This window comes from Bos javanicus, chromosome 17, assembly GCF_032452875.1.
Source record: "Bos javanicus breed banteng chromosome 17, ARS-OSU_banteng_1.0, whole genome shotgun sequence".
Classification (NCBI taxonomy): domain Eukaryota; kingdom Metazoa; phylum Chordata; class Mammalia; order Artiodactyla; family Bovidae; genus Bos; species Bos javanicus.
In genome coordinates, this window is record NC_083884.1 from 60,196,726 (window position 1) to 60,216,002 (window position 19,277).

At 44.1% G+C, this 19,277-nt stretch overlaps 1 long non-coding RNA gene across 2 annotated transcripts in view; it reads left to right on the top strand.

Annotated features, from left to right (window-relative positions):
* Positions 1–11,010: 11,010 nt before the first annotated feature.
* Positions 11,011–19,277, top strand: part of LOC133228882 (uncharacterized) — a 40,997-nt gene continuing 32,730 nt past the window's right edge. The window contains exon 1 of one of the 2 annotated variants that reach the window (XR_009730401.1): positions 11,011–11,501. This is a non-coding gene — a long non-coding RNA (uncharacterized LOC133228882). The remainder of the gene's footprint in view (positions 11,502–19,277) is intronic. The other variant, XR_009730400.1, reaches the window with a different exon arrangement.

The following is a 19,277-nucleotide window of genomic DNA, read 5'->3' on the forward strand; positions in this document are numbered from 1 at the left end:
TTTCTGCCATACAACAAGGTGAATCAGCCATAGGTATACATATATCCCCTCCCTCTTGAGCCTCTCTCCCACGCCCCCCACCCCACCCCATTCTACCCCTCTTGGTTGTCACAGAGCACCCGGTTGAGTTGCCTGTTTTATACAGCAACTTCCCGTTAGCTATCTATTTTACACATTGCAATGTCTATGTTTCAGTGCTGCTCTCTCAATTCCTCCCACCCTCAGCTTTTGAGCTGAGTTCAGCTGGGTAGTTCTTCCAGCCTGTGTATGTGTGTGTGTGTATGTGTGTGTGTGTGTGATTGTACGTGCACTCAATCATGTCTGACTCTGGACTGTGGCCCACCAGCTCCTCTGTCCAGGAAATTTTCCAGGTAAGGATACCAGAGTGGGTAGCAACTTCCTCATTCCCGACGCATGGACCGAACCTGCGTCTCTTGTGTCTCCTGCATTGGCAGGCAGATTCTTTCCCACGGTGCCACCTCCCTCTGGTCTGTGGGGGACTCACAAATGTGTGAGTCAGCTTCTGGGTTGGCTGGATGATGGCTGGTCCAGGGGACTTTGCTGGGACTTCCTTGCCAGTCCTGCAAGTGGTCTTTTACCCTCCAGTAGGTAGCTCAGGCTCACTCTCATTGTGGTGGTGGCCTTCCAAGGGAAGTGAAGGCATAGAAGGCCTCCTGAATCCTTGGTCAAGAATTGACACCTTGTCAGCTTCTGTTATACTTTACTGTTCAAAGCAAATCACCAGGCCAGCTTAGATTCAAAGATGGGGAAATACTCTCCAGTGCTTGCTGGGAAATGCACAGTCACACTACAAAGAGCATGGATACTGGGAAAGGAAAAAGATTGTGATCATTTTTGCAGTCTAACCCAGTTTATTTCCCATTGTCATTCCCTGGAACTCTAGTCCCAGGAAAGGATCAATAGGGACAAAAGGGTATGAAAGAATGTGTGATCAAAGAATTTGTGAAAATTTGGTCTCAACAAAGTAAATAAGGGACTTCCTTGCTGATCCAATGGCTAAGACTCCAAGTTCCCAATACAGGGAACCCGGGGTTCCATCCCTGGGCAGGAAACTAGATCCCACATGCCATAACTCAGAGTTTGAATGGTGCAACTAAAGATCCCGCAGTCTGCAGCTAAGATCGAAGATCCAGTGTGCTGTGACTAAGCCACATAAATAAATAAATATTAAAATATTTAAAAATCCCAAAACCAAAGTAAATAAGCTTTAATGCAGGACTTCTCAGAGCCTTTAACCATCACGGTGCCTGATGAGTGAGCCTTCAAGACTGGAAAACAGCAGACAGTCCAGTGATTGACAAATTCCCAATTGGATTGTTCTTTTGGAGGGAACATCTCCCAGAATTCATAGCTGTAAATTGTATTTTGGGAAATACAATTGCAATATCATAACTCATGAGAATTTGCATCAGATATGTCGTTCCGGGTAAAGATGAAAGGGGAGCCTTCACAGGAAATTCTTTCTCACCTGGACCACTCCCTGAGGTCAGCTATCATTACTGAGATGCTGTTAAGAACTGGAATGATTCTATGATTGTAGGGATTTACTCCCAGCATATTTTTGCTGGGAGAAGAGCTGGGCAGTGAAGTTCATCAAATTGGTGATAAATAATGCCATCACCAAGACTCATCCCACCCAAAGACAAATGTTCTGGAGGGATGATTCAGAATAATTCCTTCTGGTCGCTTTTCCCCATCTGTATTTATTTGCTTTATGTGGTTGACCTCACCCAAGTTTCTGCCATTTTTTATTTACAACTTCACATTACACCAGAAGCATTTTTTAAAGATCAGTTCAGGAGGAGCTCAATATTCTACCATATGGATGTAATATTTTGCCTAATAGCAGCCCCTCTCCTAATCTGGGTATTTATTCTTGCCCCTCCTATTTCATTATTTGGAATCAGAGCTTCTGTAAGAAGGGTTTCGTTGGGTTTCGTTATTTTGTTCTGTTGGAGAGCTGAAAGGGTCATCGGGGAACCGAAGGCATCGGACTTTTTATTTTCCTGTTTGTTTGCTTTTCGTGGCAAGGTGAGCATGATTGGAAGTGCAGTTAAGATCAGGTCAGTGCTCAACATTTCCATTGCTGGGGTCCCAGTTGGCAGGAGGAAGAAGAGGCTTCTTGCCGTGTTTTCAGATAAATTGCACTTGCGGTCTCGCCAAACTGCAAGCAGGATTCAGGTTTGGCTGGAGTCTGCGGTCTCTCTCACAGCTGTTAAATCCTCTGCAGACCACAGGCCAAAAATGACTGTGTTCAGGGACTCTGAATCACTTATTTCTCTCCTATTTCCTACCTACCTTGTATCCAGAAATCATAGAAGAAAATCTATTATTAGTAAATGGGTTTTCTGGTTTTTCAAAGTTAAGAGAGCTCAGGAGAAGGAGGGGAGAAGAAAAAGAAAACATAGCTGGTGTTGAAATTAGCTTGTGTTTAGTTACTTTTTCCCCTTTGGACTAAATTTGACTTTTTCCACAGTCCCTGAAGCGTGAGTTCTGTAGTAGTTTTCCACAAGTCTGATCTGAGGAAATTAGATCTTGGGACACAAATTGTGAGTCCAAAGAATCCCCTCAGGCTTGAATCATGTAAAGGCGGGTCATGGAAATCTCCCAGATTGCTCCTGTGTTCTCAGATGCCCTCGGGACTCAAGGCCAACAGTTTGAGTGCTCTGAGCCTCAGTTTCTGCATCTGTGAAATGGGACTGTGTTGTCAATAAATTAGGTGAGCTAGCTGCACTAATGTGCCAGGCTCTATTCTAAGTGCTTTACAGTGAAAACTCTTTCATTTCTGGGAACAACTTTATGACATAAGCCTCATGGGGACCCTCATTTGACAAATGAGAAAACTTAAATCAGAGAAACTGTAAAACATATTGTTCATTATAAATCAACTACATACAGACAGACAGACATACACAAAGTACTGAATTCAATTCCTGGTGCCCAGTGGGCACTCAGTATATTAGGAGATTTCTAAGATCCTGAGCCATCCCATTCATCATGATATATTACCATAACGTCTTTCTTTTTTTTCCTAAATTTAGTTATTTGGCTGTGCCAGGTCTTAACTGCAGCATGTAAACTCTTCGTTGCAGCATGTGGAATCCAGTTCCCTGACCAGGGATCGAACCCAGGCCCCCTGCATTGGGAGCACAAAATCTTAGCCACTGGACCACCCGGGAAGTCCATCTCATTGCTTGTTTAACTCTCTGATGTCTTCCATAGACAGTAAGCTCTTGGAGGGCAGGGATTGTAAGCAGTTCCCTCATACATTGTCCCCAGAATGCAGTCCAGGTCCTGGCTGGGAGTGGATGTTCCATAAATGTTCATCGAATGAACAAATTCTAAAGTAGTAGCAGCTCGGTTCCCCACTCACAGCCTGGTCAAAATTACACCTCATCCTGCCAGATCCTTACCTGATCAGGTGTTCAGGGCTTTGCTGGAAAGGAACTCACCCAAAGTACCAAAAAAGGAACATGGGAACATGGATCCTACTGAGATCTGGGCAAGGGAAAAAAACAAACAAACTCACAAACTGTTTAAACAGGGCCTTCCATTACTCTCTCTATTCTTGTTCCTGAGAGGAGAAAAATGAGATGCAAAGCCCCCATCAACTATAAACTCATGGAACAAGTCAGATCAAATATCAAATAATGAAGGTGCCCTAACTCATGAAATTCTTTGCAGAACCAGAAAGATAGTTGTAAGAGCAAGCAGAAGTTTTTGAAGACATGGCAGAAAACATATGCTGAGAAGCATCATTCACTTTTAAGCCAGCAGATGCTAGACTTGAGATGCAGTAGGTAAGGAGAGCTGATTTGGAAGAGCTGGCACAACAATACAGGAGAAGACCTGAGTTTTAAAGTGGAGGTCTCCAACGTAAGTTGGTGGCATAATGAGTTGAATGTTGAATTCAGCAAATATTGAGTTGAATTATATACACGACAGTCACCCTGTGACAGGCTGAGTTCACGAAAGTGAACAGGACATACTTTCTCCCTTGCTCTCGGGGGCTTATATCAGATGGGGAAATTTAAATGGAACTCAGACAAACTTACAGTAAACCTAGGAGTGCAGGTTGACATAATCAAAGGAAAACAAAAAAGTCTAACCACCAGGTTGGAAGCTGATCTGAAAATACAGACATAAGTTTAAAAGCAATTGGTTATTCATTCAACAAACAGATGAGTTAAATTTTCACCATATTGTGAAATGGGAAAATTTGTTCTTAAGGCTTTCCTACCTCGTGTTTCAGCACATTTTTATAGCCTCCTGATTTCTCTCCCTTTCACCTCACCAACTTCTCAATTCTCTATTGCCCTCCCTCCCCCTTCCCCACATTCCACAGTGTAAAAGTTGAACCTCAGCTCCTTCTAAGGAGAAATGGAGAAACTAATGAGGGTGCAGATGACAAAAGACAGCTTAACACACTTTGCAACTTTAGGAGTTGAGCGTAAACCAGCATTTGTGTTTAATCCTGTATTTGCTCCTCCCAAAGAAACGAATCTTTAACTGCAGAATTTCCAAAAATCGAGTTTTGTGCTGCGGGAAGACACAGGAAATGCAACCTTTTATAGCTACAGATTTCTTTTAAGGCATTTAATTCAGAGGCAGAAGTTTCAGCAAACCATTTATTAAGCTCCTAATACACGCCAGGTGCTTGAACAAGTGCCATGTTGCTTATTCCTCACTGCAGTCTCAGACCTGGGCTTTGAGACATCAGGAAGGGTTTACAGAATAAGGAGAGGCACTCTGGGGGGAGATTTCGGCTCTTGTGTAGGAATGGAGTCGTCACGGATAAAGGCACATGGGATGGGCATGGGGGTCTCGGGAAGGAAGGGAAGAAAATAGTAGCAGAGCATGGAAATAAGAAACAGACAGTGGAAAATAGCAATTATAAGGGCTGATATATGTTAATCAGGGGCCAGGTCCCAATGCCCAGCAACTGCCCTAACTCTCACAGCAGACGTTGGGATGCAGGCGCAGTTGTCATCATCATGCTTGCGGGTAGTTGAAGAAACAGACTCTGAGACATAAGGAACCGGTTGTGGGTCAGTAAGCAGCACAACCAGAATTCAACCCAAGGCTGCTTATTTTCACCCATTTATGAGTCACAGGACCCTAGCATGAGCCATGTTGGCCTTCTTCTGTAGAAGAGGAAATGGGGAACTCCCAAATGGTATTTAAAAGGTATCCTCATTCTGTGATGACCTGGAAGGGTGGGCAGGGAGAGTAGAGGGAGGTTCAAGAGAAAGGGGATATATGTATACATCCAGCTGATTCACGTTGCTGTTCAGCAGAAACTAACACAACATTGTAAAGCAATTATGCTCCAATTAAAAAATAAATTAAGAAAAGAGATACCCCCAGGTCTGTATTCTGGCATGAGAACAAGTCTAGGTGTCTGATTAGAATGATACCTCAGCTCAAAAGGTAAAATAAGAATTGGCATCTTGGTTAAGCTTGCAGAGAAACACTACAGAGTTTCTCCCATAGACCTTCCAAAGTGAAAGTTAGTCGTGTCCAAGTCTTTGCAACCCCATGGACTATCCAGTCCATGGAATGCTCCAGGCCAGAATACTGGATTGGGTAGCGTTTCCCTTCTCCAGGGGATCTTTCCAACCCAGGGATCAAACCCAAGTCTCTCGCATTGCGGGTGGATTCTTTACCAGCTGAGCCACAAGGAAAGCCCAAGAATACTGGAGTGGGTAGCCTATGCCTTTTCCAGCGGCATCTTCCTGACCCAGGATTCGAACCGGGGTCTCCTGCATTGCAGGTGGATTCTTTACCAACTGAGCTATCAGGGAAGCCCATAGACTTTCCAAAGCACTTCACAAATGGTGCCAGGTGGGAGGTCAGGAGAAGATAAAAGTCTTAACCAAAGTCTTTAAGAAGGCCTGAGTGAGACTTGGGTTCCCAGTAGCCATTTGCCTCCTTACACACTAAACCAGAGTGTTTGAGGGTGTATGTTTGTTTTTTAATATTTATTTATTTATTTGGTTGCATTGGGTCTTAGTTGCAGCATGTGAGATCTAGTTCCCTGACCAGGGATTGAGCCTGGGCCCCCCGCATTGGCAGCTCAGAGTCTTTAGCCAGTGGACCACCAGGGAAATCCCTGTATGTTTGTTCTTTCCCACTGAAATACAGACAGGGCAGGAAAACAGTGGTGGGGGACCCAGGCCCAACATCAAAGCCTTTCATCCAGGGTCCTATGTTCTACCCCTCACAAACTAGCTTTGCTCATAAGTGTTTGTGAGCCTTCAGCCTACCAGTCTAGGTGACTCCATACTGAAATATTGTTAAACGTGAACAGAGTTTATTTCCAGCCATTCATGTATATCAGTGCTTATCATTCAATGCCTTTAATTCCTAACAATGACATCATCCTCTTTCCCAAAGCAGAATGAAGCTCTGAGTTGGAAAGTGACTCCCAGGGAAGCCTCCATGGATTGGGGTAATATTCAAGCTGTTTCCTTGGGCCCCAAGTCTGAGGCAGACTAATCAGGGAGGGTGGATAATCTCTGGTATTGTCAGAGATTCCTATCTCTTAACTGAGATGAAAAGACCAGACCAAGAGACCCATTTCCCTGGCTCAGTGGTCAGTAAGAATGCATCTCATCTCACACGAACCATGGGAGCCCCAGGCCTTGGGCAGACTCCAGTGTACTGTGTCCTCCCTAACTAGGCCCCCGATGGTATCACAGACTTCCAGTAGAATGACAGAAGCCCTTTAAAATCAAATGACACTCATTCTATATGTGGGATCCTATAGCTCAGGGAGGTTAAGAGCAGTATCACAGGCCATAGAGTCACCTGTTCAGTTAACAAGTGTTTATTGAGTTCCAGCTGGGCTCCAGGTCTGTGATAGGCAGTGGTGAGGAGGTGATAAACAGATCTGACCCTGGACCTGCCCCCTTGGAGCTTACTGGCCAGTAGGAAATGCAGAGATTAAATCAACTATAATAAAGAATGAAGTAAACTTGTATCAGGGTGCACAGGGCAGCAAAGAAGAAGTTCAAGTGCCCAGGGGTGCCCTGTCTGGGGTATAGTGGGGATCCTTTCAGGAAGGCCTTCCTGAGGGGGGAGATGCATGAACAGAAGTGTGCAAGGGAGGGAGCCAGGTGATGGAGTGGAGGCATTCAAGGTCAAGGGAATGGTCTATGTAAAGATTGAGGGGCAGGAAGGGGCAGAATGTATGAGGGCCCAGAACAGGACCTGCATGGGCTGGACAAGGGAAGCTGACAGATGAGGCCAGGAGAAATCAACAGCCACTCTAGAACTGAAATCCAGGGCTCCTGGCTCCTCCGTGGAATATAATAAATGACAGAGGGGAAAAATGCAAACAGATCTAAAATGTGGACCCTGCCAATGTAAGAGATGGGAAAGTGTATTTTGAAGGTCTTCCCACCTCCCCCTTCAGGATTGAAGGTATTGATGAGTACACAGTGTTACAAGGGAAAATTAGGGCAGTTGACATTGAAGGCCTCTGGGTATTCCTGACTGGCCCTCTCTGGCCTGAGCAGGTGAAGTCTACAGGGAAGACTTGCTCCAACTTAGTGCCACTGCTCAAAGCAGCAGTGACTACACTAGAGAGAAACTGTAACATCCTGGCCACAACACCTAATCACCTTGAAGGTTACCTGGATGAACAGACTGCCACGCTGGGATCAGTGCTTCTCACTGTGTAACAGGGCTGGGACTAGAGTAAGGACAGCAAGGCACTCACCTTGGGTGTGAAATTTAAGGTAGTGTCCAAAAAGCCATCATGGAGATAAATAATATTTTAGTGCAGTATTTCAAAAATCAAAATGAATGCCAAGGACCCACAGTGAAAAATATTTCAAAAGTTTAAGTAAAGACCAGATCCAACCCTACTCATGTACAACTCAGCCTCATTTGACTCACCATAATCCTGGCCCTGGTTCCAATAAAACTTTATTTACAAAATCTGGCAGGCAGTCTACAGGACGTAGTTTGTCAGTTTCATTTTGTTAAAATATCACACTAAACTCTTATTTGCTTACTGAGGTTTTTGGTGCCCCTTAAATTTTGTGTCTAAGATCAGTGCCTCCCTCTTCAATGGACATGAAATTGAGCAAACTCCAGGAGATAGTGGAAGACAGAGGAAGCTGGTGTGCTATAGTCCATGGGGACACAGAGAGTCAGACATGACTTAGAGACTGTACAAGAATGGCAATTTGCCATTGCCTGTGGTGTGAGCTCAGGCAAATAACTTCCATCTCTGATCCTCGATGTCTTCTCATGTAGTACATGCAGTAATGGTGGTCCCAACCTCCAGAGCTGTAGTGAGGGTTACCCTCGTAAAAGACATTCGCGCAGTTACTGGCACTCGATTAATAGTGATTGCTTGTGTGGCTATAGTAAATATTCTGTTTATTGATGTTGCTTTTATAAGAGTTCTCTCCAACGAGAACCAATTCTGGGCCCTCAGGGGACTTCAGAGGACCTGGCATTCTCTACGGAGGGGGCAACTTTCTCACTTAAGAACAAGCCTCCTTTGGGTAACTGGGGCAACTTGGAGCTGCCTGCAAAGAAACTGTTCAGCCAAGGCCAGAACCAGGTGCCTCGTGGGCTCCCAGAGTTCAAAACCCCATCATAGGGTGGCCCAGACTCTTGCTATGAATTTGAACTTGTCTTGCAAAACTGAAGTGTTTCAGGACCCAGGCACGCAGTGTTGTAAAAAGGGGCAATTAAACCTATAAAACCAAGGTTTACAGGGGAATTTATAGTGTCGGAGGCTTTTTATAGCTTTTTAGATTAGTTTAAATAGAGGAAAAACGAACAGAGGAAAGAAAAAGAGAGGACTTGAAATTTGAGGAGACTTAAAAGTTCAGAAAGAAGCTTTTAGGAAGCACAGAGGGGTCATAATCAGAGGCACATTTTTCCATCTTTCTGTCTCTTGCAAATTGGAGCAAAAAAAAAAAAAAATCAAGAATAGCTGTCTCCTATCCCTCCTTTTTTGCCTTGTCTTGGCTGTTTGAGAAGACCTGCAGGGGCTGGGGAAAGTCCTGAAGAGGGACTGGAGAATGAATGTAGGATTTTGAGAACATCAGTAGGTCCCATGGTGACTTCTCTAGACCTTGGGAGGAAACTAGCCTCGCTCCATCAGGCAGGTCCATGCAGTAAGGAGTCGATGTGCAGCCATGGGAGTTTGTCATAGGAGATGGGAAACATCCTCATTAGCCGTAAGGTGACTTTGGTCCTCAGAATACAGACCACGTGGAGAAAGTACACACTAGGTCAAAGTTCTTCAGACCATGGTCTGAGAATCAGAGTTCCATCTGGCCACCACCCTCCCTCTTCTCTTTCCTCCACCCACAGTGGCCTCCTTCCTCTTTCTTGAAGCATCTGTGTTGTTTTATCCTTGGCTAAAGGCTGTTCCTCTAGCAGGAAAGCCTTTTTCACACTTTTTAGATTTCTCAAATTCTAGAAGGTCCACTTCTTTTTTTTTTTTCTGTTAATATTTGTCTATGTTGGCTCTTAGTTATGGCTATCATGATCTTTCTTGATGGCACCTGGGCTATCTAGTTATGCCACAGGGGCTTAGTTGCCCCGCAGCTATGGGGTTTTAGTTCCCTGACCAAGGATCGAACCCATATCCCCTGCATTGCAAGGTGAATTCTTAGCCACTGGCCAACTGGGGAAGTCGCTGAGGTTCATTTCTTAATGATAGAGTTCACCAAGATATTACACAAAACAAGCATGGTGCACAAAATGTAGATATAGTACACTGTACAATGGAAAAATACACAGGCAAGATTATAATGTTTTCAAATTTATCAAATTTTTGAGAAAGGACATGCAAGCCACTGTGAAATATCTGACTCCAGGAAGAAATGTGTGTGTGAAGACAGAGGAAAGAAGACTCGCTTTCCCCCCGTTTTGTAAACTCTAACTTCCATTCTGTGATCATGCAGAACTTACTCAAAATTCAGGTTAATGTTTTAAAAAATATTTAAACTCCCTTGTGGTGATCTGTACTGTAGTTTTGAAAGATGTCACCATTGAGGAAAACCAGGTGACGTGTACACAGGCTTTTTCTGTCTTATTTCTTCCAACCATATGTGACTCTACAATTAGGTCAAAATAAAAGGCTTCCCTGGTGCCTCAGAGGTAAAGAATCTACCTGCAGTGCAGGAATCACCGGCAAGAGACACAGGTTTGATCCCTGGGTTGGGAAGATCCCCTGGAGAAGGAAATGGTACCCCACTCCAGTATTCTTGCCTGGGAAATCCCATGGACAGACGAACCTGGTAGGCTATAGTCTGTGGGGTTATGAAGAGTCAGAAACAACTTTGGGACTAAACAAACAAACAAAAATTGAACTCACTTCCTCAAGAGATTTCTCTGTGTCCTCTGCTGCCCAGCGTAGTCCTACCTAAAAGGGACCCACTCTGACCCGGCATATGAGTTATTTAAGCCCTATATCAGTCAGAACCGTTGGTAGGCTATGTAGTTGTTTAGTCGCTAAGTTGTGTGCTAAGTGGTGTCTGACTCTTTTGAGACACCCCCCACCCCCCCGCCCCGCCATGGACTGTAGCCCTCCAGGCTCCTCTGTAAGTCCATAGGATTTCCCAGGCAAGAACACTGGGATGGGTTGTCATTTCCTTCTCCAGGGGATCGTCCTGACCCAGGGATCTGAAACCATGTCTCCTGCATTAGCAGGCAGATTCTTTACCACTGAGCCACCAAGGAAGCTGTTGGTAGCCTATACTGGTTGTTAAATATTTTGAATATCACATCCAGATATTTACACTCTTATGGTAACGTAGACTTCTCTTTCAAACGCACTTGTCAAAATTCAATTACATAGTTGAAAAAGTTTTCAAATTACAAACTCCATGAGCTTTTCCCGGGAAAGAATATTGGAGCAGGTTGCCATTTCCTTTTAGAGGGGATCTTCCTCACCCAAGGAAAGAATATTGGAGCAGGTTGCCATTTCCTTTTAGAGGGGATCTTCCTCACCCAAGGATTGAAGCACCTGCTGCCCCCCCCTCCCCCCGCCCCATTCACACTGCAGGCAGATTCTTTCCCACTGAGCCAGGGAGGCCATTTTAACAACAGATGCCAATGCTAAGTCACTTCAGTCATGTCCAACTCTGTGCGACCCCATGGACAGCAGCCCACCAGGCTCCTCTGTCCACGGAATTCTCCAGGCAAGAATACTGGAGTGGGTTTGCCATTTCCTTCTCCATAACAACAGCTATTTGAGCTCAAATAAGCAGCCTTCTTTTCAGTCACTAAGGATTTTCAAACAAAGTTCTACAAGAGATCATTCAATTGGTTTGATTTGACCCAGGTAGTATGCAGCACTCCTATTGGACTTTTTAGATTACCATTTCAGTATGGAGGATTCCTATTGGACCTTTTGACCACCATTCAGTATGCAGCATTCCTGTTGGCCACTCTGACAGATGCTTACGCCGGTGCTTCCAACCAGCGTTTCCACAATGGCTTCCCAGGTAAGTTCTCATCTCTTTTTCTTCCTTTCAGTTACTTAGAATGCCGATTTACCGTATTTGCATCTTTTATCTTTAGATAGAGGGCTTTCTTTGGGTGGAATCTGTCATAGAGAAGATCTGTGAGAGGAAGTAAAGGTCATGTTTAAACTCAGTCTCCTGGGCCCATTGTAGCACAGTTGCTAAGTGTGGTCTCAGAAAAGTAACTGACTTTTTTGTGTTTTCTGGCATCCTCACCAGTAAAATTGGCTAATAACAGTATCTGCGTCATAGGGCTTTTGTGAGCATTAACTGAGTTAATACCAATCAAGAGCTTGGAACCACAGCCAGATATACGTTAAGCATTTAACAAATGTTAGCTAAAAGCGTTTGGAGAGTCTTTATGACATGGTAACTGGTTGATTTTCTTCCCAAAGCTGATTTAACTCAGTTTGAATTTTTGGTTCTGCCACAAAAGTCAAATTCAGTTCTCTTGGTGAAGAAGCTTAAAGACTGCTATTTCCTGTCCTAATTATAGGCTTCAGCTGATGTCATCCTTGTTTTCCATTAAACATACTCAAGAATGTCTGGGTTGATTATTTCTTTGGCCAGGTCCTTAAAAATTATTGAATATTTGTTGAGTTCCAGGAATTCTACTAAATGCTTCAATACATTATTTAATAATGTTTAATCATAATTCTGATTCTGAAATAACCATTTTTAAAAATGTATCAAGAAGCAGTTATTGTGTTAAGGATCTTAGCTCATTTCACCCTTGGAAAAGCCCATAGAGTAGATGTTATTATCTGTATGAGATTGATTAACTTTTTCAAGATTATAGAGGTAGTCATTGATACAACAGTGATTTGAACACAGATTTGGCTGATGCCAGAGCTTGTAGTGTATTTCCAGACTTCCCCCCTCCACTGTGCTTATACAATCTTAATTAAACAATTATTGTGTGCTACAGTAATACATAAATATCATACTCAAAGTTATCCGTGATTTTTTGGGTAGTGGGAAGTTTGACAAGCATGGTTTTGGCAGATTATACCTAAAATGTGTATGTGTGCCTGTGTGTGTGTGTGTGTATCTTTTTCTCACATGTATGATATTTCTGTGTTGTTGTTTTTAATCAAAAGTTAGTTGCTGAGAGTTATAGGTACATGTCCACTTTAGGTGAATTTCTTTAAAAACTATGCATAATTTTGGGAAATTAAAATTTTAAGTAGAGGCTTTTTGAAAATCGCTCAGTCCTATCTGACTGTTTGGGACCCCGTGGACTATAGAGTCCATGGAATTCTTCAGGCCAGAATACTGGAGTGGGTAGCTGTTCCCTTCTCAAGGGGATCTTCCCAACCCAGGGATTGAACCCAGGTCTCCCGCATTGCAGGCAGATTCTTTACCAGCTGAACTACTTACATTAAAAGAATATGTGTCACTCATTTTTTGGAAATTTTTTAAAAAATATTTATGTATTTTGGGGCTGTGCTGGGTCTTATTGCTGCTCAGGCTTTTGTCTAGTTGTGGCAGGCAGCAGTTGCTGTCTGGTTGCGGTGTGCAGGCTTCTCATTGCTGTGGCTTGTTTTGTTGCAGAGCACGGTCTGTCCGGCACAAGCTCAATAGTTGTGGCACACAGGCTTAGTTGCTCCCTGGTATGTGGGATCTTCTCAACCCAGGGATAGAACCCATGTTTCTTGCATTGGCAGGCAGATTCTTTACCACTGAGACACCTGGGAAGCCCCATTTCTTTGGAAATTTAAATGAAAATTTAAGTAGAGGATGTAGGTATTAGACACTATAGTGAAAAAATACATAGCACTCATTCTTTGTAAATTAGATAAAAATTTAAGTAGAGGGTTTAGCTAACTTTTTAAATTACAGTTATTCTCGTGGGGGAAAATGATTTTTTTATTATGTTAAATCATCATCTCGGTATGTCATTTCACATCCCCCACATGCATCTGATTTTCACACTTGGATTCTCTCATATTGGGTGCATCCTCTATATGTCTTAGTAAAGAGATGCATTAGGGGGTGGGGCTTATTACACTTTTTGATATCCAGATATCCTCTAGGGCTCTGCAGTTACTATGGAATAAAGTTCAGAATATATACCCTGGTAATTCAGGCTAGCCAATACACAAGTTGATTTTTCTTCTTTGTGGTTTCTAATAGCCTTCCCTTCATCCTGCACCACTTTTTTCTGGGCAGGAAACGCAAAGGGACAGCAATCAGGAAGAGGATTCCATCCTTGCCTTCTCCCTTTCAATGGAAGTGGATAATTCAATCAGTCCACAGACGTAAGGCCTCATCAGCCAGCAAGGAAAGGCAGTCCTTAAGCTAAGTCGATTCAGTGTTCATTGTTCTCTCTCTCTCTCTCTCTCCTTCTCTTCTTTCTTTCCTTCTAAGCTAAATCTAATGGAAGACAAATCAATCCACACCAAAAGGAAAAAAAAAAAAAATCAGGCTTATTTTCACCAAAAGAAAATTTTGTTTTGTTTTTTTGGATCAGAAACACAGGTCTTCCCAAATCAAGTTAAGTGAGTCCCAGATGTGGACTCATTTCAAATGAAAAACACACCCCCATCATCTCAGGCAGAACTCTGCTTGAGGAAACCGGTGATTGCAATGCCTGACACAAGAGAATTTCTCCAGAGAGTTTGTCCCAGCCTGTGGAGAGGAAGAGGAATGGGGAAGATGAAGGGCTGGCGTGCTTCTCCTCCCCCTGGGGAGAAGAGAGACGGGATTCAGGTTAATGAGGTTGGAGGGTCGATGTGAACCAATCAGAGGAGTGGAAAGCATCTTTGAATAGTGCCGAGGATGGCAAGAATGGAAGCTGCCACATGCTGAAGGCTGGGTTTATTAATGAGAAGGCACTGAAGCCATATTACACAGCCTGGACATGTACGGCCTGAAACAAACAAAACCCAACGAGAAATGACAGTGACGCTCACACTTGTGGGCATTCTGGAGAATTCTTTTTCCATGGGAGAATGGTAGATGGCAGCTGGAATGCTGGGGAACAACGTGATGTGCAAATTAATATATTTCTTTTAAAGGCCAAGAGGAGAAGAGGGCCTTCTGACAGCCTTTGATTCGACCATTAATTTTCAAAGACTGATCGAGACACTGACATGTCACATGGACCTGCTTCTAGTGTTAGACCAAAAAAAGAATGTTGAACCATGTAACCAAAGACATCTCTTGGTGAAAGATCCTCCTTTTAACAACTGTAATTCGCATTTTCATCAATGTCATGCTGTGCGTAGATGAAAACAGTCATTTAAATGTGTTTCTTCTGTCTTCTCCTAATAAGCTTGATTTTACATTTCTTGCCATCTGGTTTGTTGAACAGAAATATGGAAGTACTTTTACTCTCTATATGCTTCTTACAGGGTTTTATCTAAGATGTGGTCTTTTCCTTTTTACTAAACTGGACTCTAACTCACATTTTTCCCCTTAGACAGGCTCTTTGGCTATTTTGGCAGGGCTCTTGCCCTTCCTTAAGCCGAACCGTTTAGCCCAGTGTAATTACTTTATGATGAGCACCTCAGCCATTTCTTCCGAAGCACATGCAGCATCCTACCTCACTGTGCATCCCCACAGCATCTCAGCAGAGTTTATTAAACTCAATTGAGCCGGATGAGTTCACATAGCTCTCCAATAATTATATTTCTCAAATTGGTCCCATAATAGCAATAATTGCAAGCATGCATTGAATGCCAGCACTCTGCTTAGCGCTTTAAAGACACTTGCCCACTGAAGCCTAATCTCAACTCCATGAAGTTAAGATTGAGTCCATTTTACAGAAAAGGAAACCAAGACTCAGTGAACAGCAGAGCCGGGATTTAAAACAGTCACTGTATTCTAAGTTCTCTGCACTTTGCTTCTATCTTATACTGTGAGTACGGTGTGGACTCCAACAGAGCACAGATACCTGGGAGGGAGTAATGCGAACTGCCAGGGAAGGTTACAGAGGGCTTTGTCATAGTACCAGGTCTGTTATGAGGTTGCCGGACCATGGTCTTGGATGGAGGCGTGGGACATGGAAACATGAGTGAGCGTGGGGCAAGGGGCACCTGAGGACATGGGCAAAGGGCTGGAGCGCTGATGTTTCTAATGAATACAAGCCAGTGTCCAAATTATACAGCTTTATCGTGTCTGAGATATGAAACTGTATTAATTTCCTGTGACTGCTGTAACAAATAACCACAAATTTGGTGGCTTTAATTTAAACTAATAGAAATTTATTCTCTCTTAGTCTGGAGGCCAGAAGTCCAAAAATCAAGGTGGCAGCAGGGCTGGATTCCCTCCAGAGGCTCTAGAGGAGAAGCCTTGCTGGCCTCCTCCAGCTCCTGGTGGCTGCTGGCTTTCTTAGCTCATGGCTACGTAACCCTAACCTCTGCCTCCAGCTTCCTCTGTGTCTGTGTCTTCATCTTCTTCTCATCCTTCTCTTCTAAGGATACTTGTCCTTGAGGTTAGAGTCCACCTGGGTAATCCAGGATGAGTCCACCTTGAGATATTATTTTGTTAATTATTTTTTCTTTTTTTTACTTTTTTAAAAAGCATTTATTATTTTATTTTAGATTTTATTTTTTGGCCATGCCACATGGCATGTGGGACCTTAGTTGCCCAACCAGGGATTGAACCCACTCCCTTGCAGTGGAAGTGCTGGGTCTTAACCTCTGCACCACCAGCAAAGTCCACACCTTGAGATCTTGAACCTTCTTTCATTGGTGGCGGTGGTGCTTTAATCGCTAAGTCATGTCCAACTCTTGAGACCCCATGGACTGTAGCCTGCCAGGCTCTTCCAGCCATGGGATTCTCCAGACAAGAATATTGGAGTGGGTTGCCATTTCCTTCTCCGGGGGCTCTTCCCAACCCAGGAATCGAACCTGGCTCTCCTGCACTGCAGACAGATTCTTTACCAACTGAGCTACTGGGAAGCCCTACTCATATTGATAAAGACCCTTTCCCCCCACCCCTCGCTACCAACATCCACATCCTATCAGACCCATCGTCAGTTCTCATTGCCTCATCTTAATCAAACCTCTCAGCATTTGTTCCAGTTGATCACTTTTTCCTTTCTTCATTTAGTTTCTAAATTTTTGCCCTTCCCTAGTTTTCTCTTTCTCCACCAGAAAAATAAAAAAGACCCTTTTTTCCTAGTAAAGCCACACTCATGGGTTGTAAGAGGGTTAGGATGTGGATGTATCTTTCTAGAGGTCCACCTTTCAACCTTCTACTACCCATATAGCAAATATTAAATAAAGGGAATCACTGAAACCTTAGGCGAGTAAAGAGGAATTCTGTTGAAAAGAAGGCAAAGACCATGGGTTAGAATTTATCCCCTCCCCTTGGCAGTTAGCCCCAGGCCTGGAGGCTTCATAAATAGCTGCCTTTTGAGGGCCAGGGCAGCCCAACAGAAATGGCAGAAGCTTCAGCAAGCCCTGGTTTAAATATAGACTCTCTCATGTTCTAGTTCTGGTTTCATGTAAATCACTTTGCTTCTTTGAGTTTCAGTCCTCTGCAGAATGGGACTGATCCTAATGCTTGCCTGGTGAGGTGAATGAGGAGAGTAGAAAAGTACGCGTTCTGTGAGTCACAGTCGTTCCTACATTCATCCATGCATATTTAGGGGGCATGTATTTTTTTCTAATTTATTTCACAGGGCTTTATTGAGCACCTGCCATGTTCTGGCCATTACCCAAGATGATGGGAATATAGCCATGAAGACCACCCGTTTCTGCCTTGATGGTGTTTGCATTCTCATGAGAGAGAACGAACAAAGACAATAAATATATACAAACACATGTATTTTTTGAAAGATCAGCCCAGAGAGTGATGAGGACTATAAAGAAAAATTTTCAAACATGATGTGTGGGATGGGGTGGGGTGGGGGGCGGTTGCAAAGAGGAGTCAGTTGAGACAGAGTGATCAGGAAGGCCTTCTACAAGATGATGGCAGTTAGCCTGCATGATGAGAAGCAGCACATCAAAGAGGAGAGGGAGTGGTGGTCTACGCAGTTGGACCCGCGAGTACAGAGGTCTGGTGGCCTTGATGATGGATGCATTGAATTGTTGATGACACTTAAAACCTTGTCTAATACTGTCTTTTTAGTAGTAGTGGTTATTAAAGCAATAGCCTCTCCTCCCAATGTGGTGGTCATTCACAAATTTGTTAAGCAAATATATCTGAATCTCTGTATTTCCTGGCCCCCTAGTACCTGAGTGGGGCATATGAAGCGGGGAAGAGGAGATTTCCCTGTCCACTTCTGGACAGGAGATTTGATTAACTGGCACCCTCCAGCGCTCTCTGACTTTAGGAGGGAGACTGACAGTTTTGAAGATGGTGGCTAATTCATTATCCTACTATAAGTGGCTACCAGAAATGGAGCCAAGGTGGCTTGGGTCCTGCTGACCCAAGATCCATATGTCAGGTGAAGTGAAAGTAGTGTGTGAGAATAATCTCTAGTTGTTTTCAGTCACTGAGATTCTGAGGTGGTTTGTTACTGCAACATAATCTAACCTACAAATCACCGCAGATGGTGACTGCAGCCATGAAATTAAGAGACACTTGCTCCTTGGATGAAAAGTAGTGATCAACCTATACAGCATATTAAAAAGCAGAGACTTTACTTTGCTAACAATGTTCCATCTAGTCAAAGCTATGGTTTTTCCAGTGGTCAGGTATGGATGTGTGAGTTGGACCATAAAGAAGGCTGAGCGCCAAAGAATTGATGCTTTTGAACTGTGGTGCTAGAGAAGACTCTTGAGAGTCCTTTGCACTGCAAGGAGATCAAACCAGTCAATCCTGAAGGAAATCAATTGTGAATATTCATTGGAAGGACTGATGATGAAGCTGTACCTCCAGTACTTTGGCCACCTGATGTGAAGAGCTGACTCATTGGAAAAGACTCTGATGCTGGGAAAGATTGAAGGTGGGAGAAGAGGGGGATGACAGAGAATGAGATGGTTGGATGGCATCACCAACTCGATGGACATGAGATTGAGCAAGCTCCTGGAGATGGTGAAGGACAGGGAAGCCTGGCAGGCTGCAGTCCATGGGGTCACAAAGAGTGAGACATGACTGAGTGACTGAGCAACAACACCACCCCTGACTAATGTCCTCTCTTTTGCTGAGTACAACCTTACATCTTCCCACTGTAGTCCCTCTACCTCTACCCCTACTGGGTGAGAACACAACACTTGGCTCAACCCCACGCTGCTGACTGCACAGAAAGGTTCTTGCACCTCTTTCATATGGGGCTGCAGGGAACCCAGAGGAGTTGTATGGGCAGCAGAAGCTCAAAGGAAACAGGAGATTTCCAGGAGAAGCAGCTGCCCCCTTTAGCTCCCACTGGCTGGATATGACCTCACCAGGGGCATGGGCTCTGCAGTTCCTCATACTCCCTCCCCCAACTTCATGAATCCCCTAGACACACCCTTCATGGGCTTAGGCAATCCCACTGTTGCCAACAAACCTGAGGGCTACAGCCAGCAGGTCTTATCCCTGGACTGTGCAAAGCACCTCCAGGGTATTAGCGTTATTCATCTCTGGGGTGGGAATAGATTACAAGCGCATCTGGTGATGGGAATGAAATGCAGAGCGAGTTTGGAGCGGCACCTTTCATCCTTCCAAACCAGACGTCTGCACGGCAAATGCTCCCAGGAGCCAGGCACCTAACCAAGATGAGTGAAGTGGGCCACGTGGGGCCAGCAGCAACATGGAGCATGTATGCCTCTTCTAAGGGTCACCACAGCTTGGGTCACTGCTGCCAAACTCCCCAGTTCTTAG